This window comes from Symphalangus syndactylus, chromosome 11, assembly GCF_028878055.3.
Source record: "Symphalangus syndactylus isolate Jambi chromosome 11, NHGRI_mSymSyn1-v2.1_pri, whole genome shotgun sequence".
Classification (NCBI taxonomy): domain Eukaryota; kingdom Metazoa; phylum Chordata; class Mammalia; order Primates; family Hylobatidae; genus Symphalangus; species Symphalangus syndactylus.
This window is the reverse complement of record NC_072433.2, coordinates 68467842-68485317: the sequence shown is the minus strand read 5'-3', so window position 1 is coordinate 68485317 and position 17476 is coordinate 68467842. Positions and strand designations below refer to the sequence as shown.

Genomic DNA, 17476 nt, shown 5'->3' with positions numbered 1-17476 from the left:
ATACATCAGATAAGGGTCTAGTGTCCAGAATGTATAAAGAACACTTAAACCGAACAAAAAAAGACCATCCAATTAAAAAGTGAGCAAGGGATTTGAATAGACATTTTTCAAAAGAAGTTACACAAATGGCCAATAAGCACAAGAAAAGATACTCAGTATCATTTGTTATTAGGAAATTCAAACCAAACCTACAATGAGATACTACTTCACACCATTATGTAGTATCTCATCTACAATGAGATATTACTTCACACCATAATAATTTAAAAAAAAAACCAGAAAATAAGTGTATGCAAGGATGTGGATTGGAACCCTCAAGCAATGCTGATAGAAATATAAAATGATGCAGTCACTTCTTTAGTGAAGTGTCTGTTCTGTTTTTTACCTAAATTTTCTTTAATAGATCATGGTTTGATGCCATATCTAAAGTCTCTTGGCTCAACCAAAGAGAACTTTCTCCTGTATTTTCTTCTAATAATTGTATAATGTTTTAAATTTAGGCCTATGATCCACTTTGGGTCCGTCCTTTTTTTTTTTTTTTTGAGACAGAATCTTGCTCTTTTGCCCAGGCCGGAGTGCAGTGGCGCTATCTCGGCTCACTGCAAGCTCTGCCTCCTGGGTTCATGCCATTTTCCTGCCTCAGCCTCCCAAGTAGCTGGGACTACAGGCGCCTGCCACCACGCCCAGCTAGTTTTTTGTATTTTTTTTAGTAGAGACGGGGTTTCACCGTGTTAGCCAGGATGGTCTCGATGTCCTGACCTCGTGATCCGCCCGCCTCGGCCTCCCAAAGTGCTGGGATTACAGGCGTGAGCCACCGCGCCCGGCCTGGGTCAGTTCTTATATGAAGTGTGAATGAAGTATATGTGGAAGTACTTTTTTTTTCTTGGCAAGTGGATATCCAATTTTTACAGAATTGTTGAAAATACTATCTTTTCCCTATTAAATTGCCTTTGCACCTTAGTCTAAAATGAATTGACTACAGTTGTGTTGCATCTGTTTTGGGGCTTTCTTTTCTGTTCCATTGATCTATATGTCTACTCTTTTGCCAGTAACATGCTGTCTTGACTACTATGGTTTTATAGAAAGTCTTCAAATCAGAGTTTTTCAGTTTTGTTCTTCGGTTTTCAAAATTGTTTTGGCTATTCTAGTTCCTTTGCCTTTTCATGTAAATTTTAGAATTAGCCTTTCATTTCTACAAAAATACCTGGTACAATTTTAGTTAGGGTTGTATTGAATCTATAGATTAATTTGGGGAAGAAACGATATCTTAATAAGATTGAGTCTTTCAATACATGAGCACAGTATCTTTCCATTTATGCAGTTCTCTTGACTTCTTTCATCAATGTTTAACAGTTTCAGTATAAAATATTCAACACCTATTTGGTTAGATTTTTACCTAAGTATTTTATTTTTAGTGGTAAATGGTGCTGTCCTCTGATTCGGATTTCTATTTTTTAATACAAAAACTGTGGCTGACCCTATAATCCCAACACTTTGGGAGGATTGCTTGAGGCCAAAAGTTCAAGACCAGCCCTGGCAACATAATAAGACTCCGTGTCTACAAAATATTTAAAAATTAGCCAGATGTGGTGGTGCATACCTGTAGTCCTAGCTACTCAGGAGGCTGAGATGGGAGCATCACTTGAGCCTGGGAGGTGGAGGCTTCAGTGGGCTATGATTGTGCCACTGCATTCCAGCCTGACCAAGAGAGCGAGATCCTGTATCAAAAAAAAGTATAAAATTTTATACAATTGATTTTTGTATGTTGACCTTGTACCCCACAACTTGCAAAACTGACATCAGTTCTAGGGCTTTTTTTTTTTTGGTAGATTCCTTTGGGTTTTCTGTAGACAACAATGTCATCTGTGAACAGAAACTAATTTCTTCCTTTCCAATCTGTACGCCTTTTCTTTTTCTTGCCTTCTTGCATTGGTTAAGATTTCCAGTATGATATTGTATAGAGGTGGTGAGAAAAGATTTCCTTGCCTTGCTCTTCATCTTAGGGGGAAAGTATTCAGTTTCTTATAATTAAGAATATTGGCCAGGTATGGTGTCTCACACCTGTAATCCCAGAACTTTGGAAGGCTGAGATAGCAGATTGTTTTAGCCCAGGAGTTGGAGACTATCGTGGGCAACATAGCAAAACTCCATCTCTACAAGAAATACAAAAATTAGCCGGGCATGGTGGCACATCTGTAGTCCTAGCTACTCAGGAGGCTGAGGTGGGAGGGTTGCTTCAGTCCAGGAGGCAGAGGTTGCAGTGAGCTGCAATCACAACCACTGCACTGCCCAGCCTGGGCAACAGATCAAGACCCTGTCTCAAAAAAAAAAAAAAAAGACTATTAGCTGCAAACTTTTAAGAAGATGCTCTTTATCAATTTTAGGAAGTTCCCTTCTAATCCTAGCTTGCTGAAAGTTTTTATCATGAATGAATGTTAAATTTTGACAAATGCCTTGTCAGTATCTACTGAGATGATCATATGGTATTTCTTCTTCAGTCTGTTAATATGGCCAAGTATATTGTTTAGTTTTCAAATGTTAAATCCACCTTTTATTTCCAGAATAAACTCCTGTTAGTTATGATGTATTATCCTTTTTACATATTACTGGATTTACTTTTGCTAATATTTTGTTGAGGATTTCCATGTCTAAAGGGTACTGCTTATTGAATATTGACCTTGTATCCAAAAACTGTACTAAAATCTCAATTCTTCTTTGATTGAGGTACAGGAATGCAAAGGCAAAATGACACATCTCTCATTCTATCACTGTTTTCCAAACCTCTACAGGGGAGTTCTCTGTTTTGGAAGGAATCAGGTACATCTCACGCTTTGGTCCTTGTTTAGCTTTTTCAGTCCCTTATCCACCAGTCAGAATCTGAGGCATGGAGGGGGCAGTTAATTGGCACCTCAGGCCTCCAACAGGCCTGGCACTGTCAGATTAAGCATGCTGTGCTTTCTGCTACACCTTCTCCATGACACATGCATCTTTTCTCAAGGCTCAGGCCAGGCACCACCTTTGGTAAATAACTTCCCTGAATTTGTCCCGTTCCCAGCCCCAGTTTTGATTTAAGTGCACCTCCCGTGTTCCCCTATGCTTTGCATGTATTGCAGCATGGTGCAGGTAATAAATGATATCTATTACTATTGTAACGAACTGCAGACAAGATAGTGTGGTAATTAAAAACATGGACACAGAGTCAGAGTGTGTGGGTTTAAATCCTGGCTTTATTTCTAACAAGGTACGTAACAAAGAAAGTTTCTTAAATTCTATGTGCCTCAGCTTCATCATCTATAAGGATACTAATACCTCCTTCATAAGGTTGTTGAGAGAATTCAATAAAATAATTTATGTATAGCAGTTAGAATTATGTACTTTGTATATAGTAATTGCTCAATAAATATTAGCTATTATTACTTTTTTTTTACTTTTTAATTTTTATTTTAGGCTCAGGGGTACATGTGCAGGTTTGTTAATACAGGCAAACTCATGTCCCAGGAGTCTGAGGTATAGATCATTTTGTCACCTGGGTACTAAGCATAGTACCCAACAATTATTTTTTTCTGATCCTCTCCCTCTTCCCACCCTCCTCCCTCAAGAGGGCCATATCATTATTTTCATTTTAAAAAATTTCTAGTTTATCCAGGGAGTAGTAAGCTTCTTAAGGGCAGACAGTATCCTCTCATTTCTTTGTCATTCTCCAGCACTAGTAAGGGTGTCTGGCACACAATAGGTGCTCAATAAATGTTGTTTTTGAATATAGGTAGAACCAAAACAGCCTTAGGGGCTGAGCTAAAAAAAAAAACCACTAAACTTCAGTCTGTCACCAATGTAGCATTCCCTTCACTTCTCTCCAGAGTCCACACATCCTTTGGGACTATCCATGGTGCTGACCTCCGGCCAATTGGCTTACCTGGCCAGAGCCTGACCAACAATTTGGGCCACTTGCCAATCTGACTTAACACCTCTGCCATGCCCCCAGTTGGATGGACCATATTGTTGCCTCAGTGTAGCTCACGACTAAGGCTTTTCAATAACCCTCCCTACCTGACCTCCTAAATCTGCCAGCGGACCCTTTTCTAAACCTTGCCCTGTTCAACTTGCTTCTCATGACGCTGACCACAAAAGGAGCTAACTCTCTTCTCTACTTCGCCTCGCTTTCCTTCTCTAATGCCTTTTCTGCTGTGGTTTCCCCCACTACTTTGTTGCTCTTGGGCTTTTTTTTCCCACACCTTTTCCTCTTTTCCTTCTCCCTCAAAATATCCCATTTTATGTCCATTATATTATTGATAACTCCTCCTGCCCCTCCGCCAACAAAATCCCTTGGAATTAGGCATATTTTATCCAAATGCAGAAAGACAGGATGTAGAGGACTTCCATGGAAGAAGAATAAGAGACAGGCAGGCTTTTCCCAGGATGGGAGCTATACATTGGGCCTCTAACATTTATTTACATGTTTAAAATATGTTCAATAGATTTTCATTAAGACAGAGGTGAGGATTAGGGTATAGAGTAGGTATAGTGACAGAGATCAGACTAGGGGTTAAAGCCCAGGTAGGAAGTGGCCCAAGGATGAACTTTGGTTACATCACTGGCTTGTGTGGGGCCAGAACTGGCTAGAGAGACAGGTTTTTGTTCTACATAAACTCTGCTGGAAGGAAGGCATCCAAAGATGAAAGGGAAAGTTATGAGCTATTTTTTATTTCCTCCATGGACTTACTTAAAAGAAATTTAGCTACATCCACACACAGATAAATATTATCAGCATCTTTGAGTAGGGCCATCTCTGAGGAGGAAGATCAGGAACATTTAATGTATGCGGTTTTTAACATTGCTACAGCAAAATGCAATCAACAAAGCTGGTCAATGACTTAAAGTGAACTAGGTTTAGATCCGTTAGTCTTAGAGCTCTTCTGACAGTTGGTGCTGGAGATGGGCTAAGCCAGAGGGGCTAAGCCAGCCTCTTACCATTCACATGATGGCACGCATTTACTAGAATGCTTCTGAAGGTAAATGAATATACATATGGCCACATACGTAATTGTTTTTGTTAATATGAGTAACCGGCAAAGGAATTTTAAGTTTTGTTTTCTTTTGTTTTGCTTTTTAAAGTTAACACTAGTTGGAGCCATGCATTTTTCTAAGAGTTTCACATCTATTAACCCATTCAATGTCCACAGTAACCCTATGATCTAGGTACTATTATTATACAACTTTACATATGAAGACTGGGCCCAGAGAAGTTAAATAACTTGCCCAAAGTCACACAACACTGCTAGGAAATGACTGTGTCATTTGAGTCCGGATTCAAACCCAGGTGTTCTGGCTCCACTCTTGGCTCTTAGTCTCTGAGCTCGTCTGGCCCTTTAAGGGAATTAAGGGTGATGGGCTATCTTTCTAGGGGTGCAGGGACTGGGTACAGGTCTAACTGGGTGAATCTTTTAAATACGTTTACAACAAATGTTAAGAACTCTTTAAAGTGAAAATGAGGATATATCACCCAAAGCACCTGCAATTCAAGGAGGCTACGAATGGGGTGAGCAAGGTATTAGTTTAGTTCATCAGCTCAGCTCCTGCCCCCCCTGCAGGGAGTGACACTTCTTGATTCAGTGTTTCCAGGGGCCCCAGTTACTTATCTATTCCCAACTCTGTCCCCTCAATAAACTAGTCAATTTATAATCACACATTATCACCTTATAATAAACGTGAAACAGCATTTTGTTGTGAAGAAATAGATAAAAATGGCAACTTCTAGACATTTCTCAAAGGATCTCCTATGATTAACTCTTGGAAACCATGGAATTTATCTGAGCAAAATCTCTGCCAAATCAGCCTTTTTCCTGTGCTTTACTTCCTATAGCTTCTAACATCCATCTTGCAAAACAGCTCCTTCCCTTTAATTGTGCTGAAATTGGTTCCCCATCCCTTCTCACTCTTGTCACCTTAGGTCACAAGAAGTTGTTTTGGGGTGGACAAGGTCACCCCTCAGCTTGGGCGATCACTGTCTGATCTAAGTTGTCTCCCTCCCTACTTTCTTGTCTCCTCTCCAGTGAGTCCAATATTCTAGTTACCTTCTCCATCTTGTCCTTTTGCATTCCCAGCTCAATTCATTCCTTCTCAGGAAATCTTCTCCCATCCACCTCTTCAGGAATTCCCTTCCTCCTTCACTTTTTACTTCCTTGCCCCCATTTGCACTGGAAAATCTCTGCCACAGACATTGTTCACTCTCTCAATAAACCAATGTGCCACTCTTTGGTGTCTCTTGTTACTGCCATATCCCACCCGGCACCTGTCACTTAGCAGACAATGAACCCTCATCTGTTCCTTTAATGAAAGGACGAAAGGACGGTGAAGTCATGGCTGCTAAATGAAATAAAAAGTGTCTTTGATGTAACTTTCTCAAACAAGAAGGAAACCACGATGTTTCTCACTTCTTAAAACTTTCTTGGCTGGGCACAGTGGCTCATGCCTGCAATCCCAGCACTCGGGGAGGCCGAGGTGGGTAAATCACTTGAACCCAGGAGCTTGAGAGCAGCCTGGGCAACATAGGGAGACCTCATCTCTACTAAAAAATAAGCACTAAAAAAATTCAGTAGGGCATGGTGGTGCACACCTGTAGTCCCAGTTACTCGGGAGGCTGAGGTGGGAGCATTGCTTGTACCCAGGAGATCGTGGCTACAGTGAGCCATGATCATGTCACTACACTCCAGCCTGGGTGACAGAGCACAACTCTGTCTAAAAACAAAATAAAACAAAAAAAGTTCTTATTAAATTTACATTTAGCATCTTTTACCTGATTATTTAAAAAAGTATATTGAAGAATATTTTGAAACTATGCCAAGTTGTTTACTTTTAAAGAGAAACACATATAATAAATAAAACTAGCGTCACGTCCTTCAATCATCCCTGTTGCAATGATAAGAGTATTTCTCTACATCCCTATCTAGCTAAATTTGTTTTTCCTTGACAATCACCATTCAGTAAATGTTTTTAAAAGCTTCTTTCTTATTGAATTGTGTGACTTTTCTGGCTACTTAGGTTACCAATATTATAATATTCTGCTCTTATTCATTGCAATGCACATAATTTTAGTTATATCCTGGGTAGAACAGGCTTTTATGAACTAACCTAGAAACTTAAGTGCCCCTCTTATCCTTGTTTCCATGGGGAAATGCAGTTCAAATAACCAGCTAGCATAGACTGTTAGAATACAAGCCATTTGTACAACACTGGCTGCCTGGGACATTGAAGGCCTATGACTTTTATTTGCCACATGATACGCAGCAGTAAAGCAGTTAAATATGCTTTTCACTTCCATGTTACCACACAGATGTTTCAAGGTTTCTGTAAGCTGATAGAAGAATGAAAATGCTCCAGCAAAAAAACCACAATAAATCAACAAGGTGAAGTAACCATTAAACTCTGTAAGAGCTTCGTGCATTCGTGCATCCAAAGAAAATTTTATGGAACAACATGCAGAAAACAGATTTTTTTTTTTTTTTTTTTTTTTTTGGTAAAGCTTTTCTAATTCAAAGCATAAATCTAAGAAAGAATGCTAAGAACTCACAGGTGCTGAGTAACAACAAAACTTGATCCAGGGCAGTCTAACTATAAAATGCAGGAAATAGAAAGTAGAGAAAGACTGCAACTATCTCATAGCCAATTACTACCTAATTTATACTAAGCAAATTAAAATAGGATAGTACAAATTAAAAACAGGAAGTGATTTAATGAAGATCAATTTGGACAATTTAGAAAAAAACTGTATTAGCTTAACAGCAGCTTAACTGTTCTGAGTGGAATTTTTCAAAGCAGCCACCAGGATTAAGTAACTGTACAAGTTACTTAATTGTACAAATTTTTCAAAGCAGCCACCAGGATTAAGTAACTGTACAAGAATATGGTAACAAAGACAATAAAAAGGGACACCAAGTATCAAAATAACATTTTTGGCAGAAGTGAAATACACGGTGTAAAACAAAGATGAAAAGAAAGTAGTGCCAGAAAAATTGAGATATTTGTTATGTGTTTCCAAAAACCTGAAATCAAAGTAGCACTCCTACATGGTGTCCAGAAACCACACTGCGAGGACACAAAGAAAAAAGATACCAAGAAAAATTAAAAGAAGATCACATTTCTGAGACCTTTTCTAGGGTCCACAAACACAGACATAAGAAAAAGTTTGAGTAGCAAAACATGGTTTGGGAAGTAGAAAACTAGAAACAAAACAAAACAAGGAACATCTGGAAATAATAGATGATAACAGAAGGCCAACATGGAGACTATTCCAAGAAACTGAAAAAACCAAACTTCTGTTGAGCATTTAGATGCATTCCTATTTGCCCAAATCCATGATCTACCCTGAGGCATTTGCTGCTCATCTCGGGGACTGGGAGCGAGCATTGAGGATCGATGCACATAGTACTCTTTGGGGCTTAAGCCATGAGGTCCCTCTGCACTCATCTTATTGCAGCATTAGGATACAATAGGGAGAGCTCAAGACAGGGACACTGGCAGCTCTTCTGGCTTAACTTTGTTTTGTTGTTGAAATTGTACATTGGGGTTTGGTGGTAGAGACGGGGAGGAGGTGGGGCAGGGGGAAGAAACAGGACTAGATAGCTCCTAGGACCTTATAGAGACAAAGGACCTACAAGAAATGACCACAGGGAGCTGAGGGTTTTGTTCAATGCATATTAAAGAGGACTTCATCAAGGTCTGAGCTGGGTTTAGAGCAGTCAAATTAAGCAAAGGCCCAAAATTCCTTTGACTCTCCTTGTGGTTTTTTTTAAGTAACTGGTAAATTCAAGGCCTATCTGGGGCAGTCATAAAGATGAACTCCTTGTGAAATGGGCCATGTGAACAATGCTGTGTCCATGAAGGTTTTGTCAGTTAGAATGATTTTGGCAGCAAGAAACACAAAAATCAGACATATGGCTTAAACCATAAAGACATTAACAGTTCACTATGAAGTCCAGATAGGCAGTCCTGTGGGTGAGTTGATGGTTCAGTTATGTCAAGGATCCAGCTCTTTCTATCCTTGACTCCATTGCTCTCAGTGCACACTGGTGTTTATTTTCATGGTGAGAGCTCAAGCACCACATTCTTCTACTATGGCTTTTAAAGCTGAAAGTGATGGGAAGAGGACAAAAAAGGCTTTCTGACTTTGCATGCTGCTCTTACCAGAAAGGAAAGATTCCCCTGAATTCTTAGGCAGATTCTCCTTAAAGCTCATTGTTCAGAACTGACTCATATGCTAACCCCTAGGCCAATGACTTTCAAGGGAGAATTGAGTTGCTTGTGATTGGCTTAGAATAATTGAACTGTAGTTGGACACATTGCTGGGGTTGGGCACATTGCAGCTGGAACGAAGTTGGGATTCTGTTATCAAGAAGATGAAATTGAGTAAATTTGGATTTTGGGAAAGGGTAAATAGGTACATAAGTAGCCTAAGCAAACTGTTATACAAATTATATAAATGTTTATGATGCTGCTGTTATTTGGATGCAAAATGCAACAGTCAGGATAAGCTAAAGTAATGCTGCAGGAACAAACAACCCCAAATAAACAGAGGTTTATTTCTGGCTCATATCATACACCTATTATGGGTCAGCTCCAAATCTGCTCCACACATAGACCCAGACTCATAGAGCAGGTCTTATTTTGGCTGCAGCTGGTCTTATAGTAGAGGAATAAAAGATGCAGCAAACCAGGTGCTTGTTCTTAATGTTTCTCCTCCAAAGTGACATATGTCACTTTTCCTCACAATGTATTGCCTAGAGCAAGCAAATTGACTGTGCTAGACCTTAACAGCCAGGGAAGTTATCATCTTTCTGCAGGAAGGTGAACTCAGGGAGGGGCAACAAATATTTCAAATGATAATGCAACCTACCAAAAAGATGGATGTGTCATTTAGCCATCATTCTCTTAAATATGGTCATGCACATTTGTGACTCAGTATTAAGCTTTTTTTTTTTTTTGAGATGGAGTCTTGCTCTGTTGCCCAGGCTGGAGTGCAGTGGAACGATCATGGCTGACTGAAACCTCTACCTCCTGGGTTCAAGCGATTCTCCTGCCTCAGCCTCCCAAGTAGCTGGGATTACAGGCAAAACCCCATCTCTACTAAAAATACAAAAATTAGCATTAAGCTTTATGACAGCAGTCTTGCTTCAGTTTTTCTGTTGCCATTAAAAGCACAGCAGGCAGACCTTGCCATTTATCCTATGATGATATGCTGCCTGAAGAACAAAGTCAATGTACAACATTTATTATTTTCCTCTTTGTTAAATATTTTTGATAGAATAAACAATATAACAATATCAAAATGATTTTAAATGGCCATTAAAAAATACCATTTCCTGGGATCCATGTCTCTTTTCTTCCCTCGGCTTTAAGCCTTTCTGAATGCAGGAAGGACTTTATCCTCTCAACATCTCATATTCTGTTTTTCATCTAGAGCTAGGCTGGCTCAAGGGAGGGCTCTCACACAACCACAATAGCCTAACCTGCACAGTTCAGATATGTCCTTTTTGGTAGGTTGCATTTTAGTGTTGAGAAGGTAGTTTAAACTGTGGGCAAACCCTGTACCTTCTAAAGCTCTATTGTAGTCCTCCCAGGACACAGCCTGATCATGTCCTTGCAAAGCAGCCCTCTTCCAGAGCATTCTTTCTTGTATCCTCAGGATGAGAATCGGGGCAATTATGTAACAATCCGTGACCTCCCTGTAATAATTAAGGGAGGAAATACTGCTTTTCCTGTTGCCTAGGGCTTTGCAGAAGCATTCAAAGCAAGCTTTTTGCTCTTATAGTATAGTTTAACTTACTCTGTGATTAACAAAATTCCATGGCAACATATTATACAGAAATCATATATGACTTATTTGAAATAGTTAATGGATTAACTTTTTTGATGTTTAAAGAACTCAAAATGAGCAAAATGAGGAGTACATAAAGATATTTTTCCTGCATTTCTAAATCAAGACCTGTGAATAAGCAATATTATGTAATCTATTAACTTTCTAAAATTGTGATAAAATATACATAATATCAAATTTACCATTTAACTATTTTTAAATGTTAGGTCTGTGGCATTTAGTACGTTCACATTGTTGTGCAACTATCAGCACTATCCGCCTTCAGAACTTTTCATCATCTGAAACAGAAGTTCTGTGCCCATTAAACACTAACTGCCCATTTTCCCCACTCCCCCAACCACTGTCCTACTTTCTATCTCTACGAATTTGACTACTGTAGGTATCTCAGATAAGGAATCATACGGCATTTGTCTTTAGTGACTGCCTTGTTTCACTTAGCCTAATGTCTTTAAGGTTCATCCATGTTGTATCATGTGTCAGAATTTCCTTACTTTTTAACTCTATTAACTGTTTTTGTTTTATTTATTTATTTATTTATTTTAGAGACAAGATCTCACCTGGTTGCCCAGGCTGGAGTGCAGTGGCTCTATCATAGCACACTGTAGCCTTGAACTTCTGGGCTCAAGGAATCCTCCCACCTCAGCCTCCCAAGTAGCTGGGACTATAGGCAGGCACCACCATGTCCAGATAATTTTACTTTTTTTTGTAGCGAAAGAGTCTCATTACGTTGCCCAGGTTTGTCTCAAACTCCCTCCTAGCCTCAAGAGGTCATCCCACCTCAGCCTCCCAAAGCACTGGGATTACAGGAGTGAGCCATGACACCTGGCCTAAGTCTACTAACTGTTAAACTGACATAGATGATAATGTGTTAAGAAGCATCTGTTTTTTTTTTTAAAAAAATTTTCTTTTAAATTTACATACAGGCAGATTCACTTTTTTCGATGTATAGTTCTATGTGTTTCAATGTATGCACAGGTTCGTGTAATCATAATCATGGTATAGAATCCACAAAAGTTCCCTCATTATATCCTCCCCCCAACTCTAACCCTGGGCTAACCACTAATCAGTTCTTCGTCCCTTTTGCCTTTTCCAGAATGTCACATAAATGGAATCAATACATGTAAATATGTACCTATGTCATTATGTGTATCCATAGTTTGTTCCTTTTTGGCCAGGTGTGGTGGCTCATGTCTGTAATCCCAGCACTTTGGGAGGCTGAGGCAGGTGGATCACCTGAGGTCAGGAGTTCGAGACCAGCCCGGCCAACATGATGAATGAAACCCCATCTCTACAAAAATACAAAAATTAGCCAGGTGTGGTGGCACGTGCCTGTAATCCCAGCTACTAGAAAGCCAGAGGCGAGAGAATCGCCTGAACTCGAGCGGTAGAGGTTGAGGTTGCAGTGAGCCGAGACAGTGCCACTGCACTCCAGCCTGGGCAACACAGTGAGACTCCATCTCAAAAAAAAAAAAAAAGTTTGTTCCTTTTCATTGCTGAAAAGTATACCATTGTACGGAGGTACCAGAGTTTGTTTATCCAGTCAACAATTGAAAGGCATTTGGGTTGTTTCCAGTTATGGATCATTATGAATAAAGCTTCTATAAACATTCATGTACAGGTTTCTGTGTGAATATCTCTAGGGTAAATAGCTAGGAGTGGGACTGCTAAATCGTATGGAAACTGTATGTTTAATAGCAGCCAACAAATGGTTTTCCAAAGTGGCTGTACCATTTTGCACTTCCACCAGTGATTATGAGTTCCAGTTGCTCCATATCATCTCCAGGACTCCAGTACTGTCAGCTGTGTGTGTTGAGCCATTCTAATAAGTGTGCAGATGTATCTCATGGTTTTCTTTTGCACTCCTCTAATAAACAATGGTGTACATCTTTTCATCTTTTCATGTGATTTTTTTGTCATTCATACATCTTCCTTCATGAAGTGTCTGTACACATCTGTTGCCCATTCTTTATTCAGTTTTTCCTTATTGCTAAGTTTTAAGAGTTCTTTATATATTGTGGCTATAAGCCCTTTGTTAGATATGTGATTTGCAAGTATTTTTTTCCAAGTCATCTTTTCATTCCCTTAACAGTATATTTTGCAGATGATAAGTCAGTTTATTTTTATGAAGACCCACTTATCCATTTAAAAATTTGATTATATTTAGTGTCATATCTAAAAATTATTTGCCTAACCCAAGGTCATATTTTCTCCTAGTAATTTTATAGTTTTACATTGTACATTTAGGTCTACAGTTCATTTTGAGTGAATTTTTGTACAAGAAGTGAGGTATACCTGAGGTTTTTACATGTGGTTGCTGGGTTGTTCTAACATCTTTTGTTGAAGGGACTATCCTTTCTCCTAAAAATTACCTTTTCTCCTTTGTTGGAAGTCAATTGACCATAGGCTGGGTGTGGTGGCTTATGCCTATAATCCTAGCACTTTGGGAGGCTGAGGCAGGAGGATTGTTTGAGGCCTAGAGTTCGAGACCAGCTTGGGCAACAAAGTAAGATCCCCATCTCTACAAGAAATAAAACAAATTAGGGCTGGGCACAGTGGCACACACCTGTAATTCAAGCATTCTGGGAGGCCAGGGCAGGCAAATCACTTAAGGCTAGGAGTTCAAGACAAGCCTGCACAACATGGTGAAATCCCCTCTCTACTAAAAATACAAAAAATTAGCCAGGTGTGGTGGTACACTCCTGTGATCCCAGCTACTTAGGAGGCTGAGGCATGACAATCGCTTGAGCCCAGGAGGCAGAGGTTGCAGTGAGCCAAGACTGCATCACTGCACTTCAGCCTGGGCAACAAAGTGAGACCTTGTCTCAAAATAAAATAAAAATAAATTAGCCCAGGGCAGTGGCACATGCCTGTAGTCCCAACTACTCGGGAGGCTGAGGCAAGGAAGATGGCTTGAGCCCAGGAGTTCGAGGCTGCAGTGAACCATGATCACAACAGTGCACTCCAGTCTAGGTGACACAGTGAGAAGATCCTGTCTCTAAACAAACAAACAACAACAACAACAAAACAATTGACTGTATTTGTGAGGGTTTAATTCTGGACTCTTTTTCACCAGTCTACGTGGTTACTGTCTTGTGAGTGTCACACCGCCTTGTGAGTGTCACAGTATCTCGATTCTTGTACCTTTAGAGTACATCTTAAAATCAAGTACGATGAGTCTTCCAATTTTTTGTTTCAAAACTACTTTGCCTTTTCATCTAAATTTTACAACAATCTTGTCTATATCTACAAAAGGTCTTGCTTGGGAGTTGACTTAGAATTCACTAATACTATAGATATACTAGGGAGATTTGAAATCATAACTAGGGATAAGTCTTCTAATCCATGAACAGTATTTCTTCATTTATTCAGATCTTCTTTGGTTTTTTAAATCAGTGTTTCTAGTTTTTAGCATATAGATTCCACAGATATCTTATTAGACTTAAACCAAAGTAATTTATTTTGGGGCAACTATTATAAATAGTACTTCTTTTAAAATGTTGATGTTGAGAGTTAAAAATCTTGAATGGGGTATGAGGATTATATGGTAGTTATGTATCCCGTTTAGCTTCCTGATTCTGAGAGCTCAATTATAGTTAACATAGAATGTCCTTGTTTGTGGGAAATGCACCTCAAGCACTCAACACTGAAGAGGCTCAGGTCAGTAAACTACTCTCAAACAGCTGGGCAGGGGTAGTTCTTTGTACTATACTTGCAAATCTTCACTAAGTCCTAGAATGTTAGAAAACTGTGTAAGCACTATTACATTGAAAATACAAAGCTGAATAAGGGATAAAGAATGTACACTCTGAAGAAGTTAAACACGAGATCTATATGATCCAGAGAATGAGGGAGTGCTTTGCTATACAATTCCAGGGGCTGGAAAGACCAAGAAGTGGGCAGAACAAGATAGACTAGAAACTCTTAAGCAACCCATTTAACCAACTACCCAGATTAACAGATACATATTCTAATTCCCTGAGTTAAGCAGTCAACTACCCAATTACCCCCAAATGCCACAATGACTGAAGTCCCCCATATGCTAGCTGCTTGCTGCTGTAGACTGCTCTTTAGCAGAGCTGAGAGCTCCATCAGTTGAGTTATATGTTTTATATATTTGCCAAGGACCAACTGTGTTTGGCCTTAACTCTGCTTATATTTGTTACTGTAAGTACAGTTTAAATAAAAATTGTGATATTAAAATAATAAAATGATGTTGAATTGCTCATGCTAACATATAGCAATGTGATTTTTATATGTTAATCATGCATTCTGCATTTTAACTGTGCTAAACTAATTAGTTCTAGCAGTTTTTTTTGCAGATTCCTTCAAATCTTCTACATAAACACTCACATTGTTTGTGAATAGAGAAAGTTCTGTTTTATTTTCTCCAATCTGTATGCCTCTTACTACTGTTTCTTGCCTCATCACAGTGGCCAGGACTTTTAGCATGATGTTAAACAGAAATGCTAAGGACAGGCATTTTTGCCTTTTTCCCAATCTTAGGCAAATTAATCAGCCCTTCACCATTAAGAATGATGTTAGCAGCTAGGCATGGTGGCTCCTGCCTGTAATCCCAGCACTTTGGGAGGCCAAGGTGGGCGGATCACCTGAGGTCAGGAGTTCAAGACTAGCCTGACCAACATGGAGAAACCCTGTCTCTACTAAAAATACAAAATTAACCAGGCGTGGTGGCACATGTCTGTAATTCTGTAATCCCAGCTACTCAGGAGGCTGAGGCAGGAGAATCGCTTGAAGCCAGGAGGTAGAGGTTGCAGTAAGCTGAGATCGCACCATTGCATTCCAGCCTGCACAATAAGAGTGAAACTCCATCTCAAAAAAAAAAAAAAAAAAAAGAATGATGTTAGCTGCCAAGTTTTTTTTATAGTTCAATTTATTAAATTAAGGAAGTTCTCTTGTATTCATACTCTGTTGAGTTTTATCAATAAAGAATGTAGAGGTTGGGCACGATGGCTCACGCCTGTGATCCCAGAACTTCGGAAGGCTGAAGCAGGAGGATTGCTTGAGCCCAGGAGTTCAAGATCAACCTGGGCAACACAGTGAGACCCTGTCTCTATAAACAGTTATAAAATTAGCCAAACATGGTGGTGGGCACTTGTAGTCCTAGCTACTTAGAAGGCTGAGGCAGAGCTGCTTGAGCCCAGGAGGTCAAGGCTGCAATGAGCCGTGACTGCCACCACTGCACTCAGACTGAGCTACAGTGAGACCCTGTCTTAAAAAAATAAAGAATGGATGTTGAATTGTGTCAAATAGGTTTTCTGCATCTATTCATACAATCATGTTTCTATACTTTAAACTGTTAATATGGTGGACTATATTGATTTTCAAATGTGGGAACAACCTTGCATTCCTGAAAGAAAATGTTATTTATATATTGCTGCATTCAATTTGTCAATATCTTGTTGGGGATTTTTATGTCTGTGTTCAAGATATTGATCTTATTTTTGAAATATCTTTCTCTAGTAATGTTAGGGAATGCTGGCTCTTAAAATGAGTTGGAAATTATTTCTTTCTTCTCTATTTTCTGGAAGAGATTGTATAGAATTGGTCTTATTTATTCCTTAAATCTGAGCCTGGAATTTTCTTTTTTGGCTAATGGTTTTCCAGCCTTCTACATTCTTGCTGATTTTCTGTCTACTTGCTTTATTGATTACTAAGAGGAAAATTGAAATTCCCATCTCTAATTGCAGAATTATCTATTTCTCCTATTTTATTAGTTTTTGTTTTATGTACAGTGTTTTGACACTCTGTTGTTAGCTGCATACATACAGAATTATTATGTCTTGAGTGATCACTTTAGTAGTATGCAATTTATCTCTACAAACTTGTTAATTTTCCTTGTTCTGAAGCTATTTTATCTGATTAATATACCCATTCCACCTTCCTTTTGATTAGTCATTACATGGTGTACCTTTTCTTTTTTTTTTTTTTTTTTTTTTTTTTTTTTGGAGACGGAGTCTCGCTCTGTGACCCAGGCTGGAGTGCAGTTGCAGGATCTTGGCTCACTGCAACCTCCGCCTCCTGGGTTCAAGCGATTTTCCTGCTTCAGCCTCCCATGGGGGCACCCTCCACCACACCTGGCTATTTTTTTTTTTTTTTTTTTTTTTTTGGTAGAGACAGGGTTTCACCATGTTGGCCAGGCTAGTCTTGAACTCCTGACCTCAGGTGATCTGCCCGCCTCGGCCTCTCAAAGTGCTGGGATTACAGGCATGAGCCACTGCGCCCAGCCAATCTTTACATGGTATATCTTTCTCCATCCTTTTACTTTTTACATACTTATGTCATTTAAAGTGGACCTCTAATATATAGCATATAGTTGGGTCTTACATTCTTAACCAAAATGACAAACTCTGTCTTTTAAATGGTGTTTCTAGAACATTTACATTTAATGTAACTGTTAATATAGTTGGATCTATCATTCTATTATTTGTTTTCTGTTTGTCCCCTTTTTTTCTTCATTCCTGTTTCTCCTTTTCTGATTTTTTTTTTTTGAGAGAGGGAATTGCTCTGTTGCTCATGCTGGAGTACAGTGGTATGATCTCTGTTCACTGCAACCTCTGATTCCCAGGCTCAAGCAATCCTCCTGCC

At 39.2% G+C, this 17476-nt stretch overlaps 1 protein-coding gene across 1 annotated transcript in view; it reads left to right on the top strand.

The window, feature by feature from the left end:
- Positions 1-15222, top strand: part of LOC129492855 (uncharacterized) — a 53530-nt gene extending 38308 nt beyond the window's left edge. The window contains exon 4 of the transcript XR_008660977.1: positions 15190-15222. The gene's annotated coding sequence lies outside the window, so the exon portion shown is untranslated. The remainder of the gene's footprint in view (positions 1-15189) is intronic.
- Positions 15223-17476: the final 2254 nt, after the last annotated feature.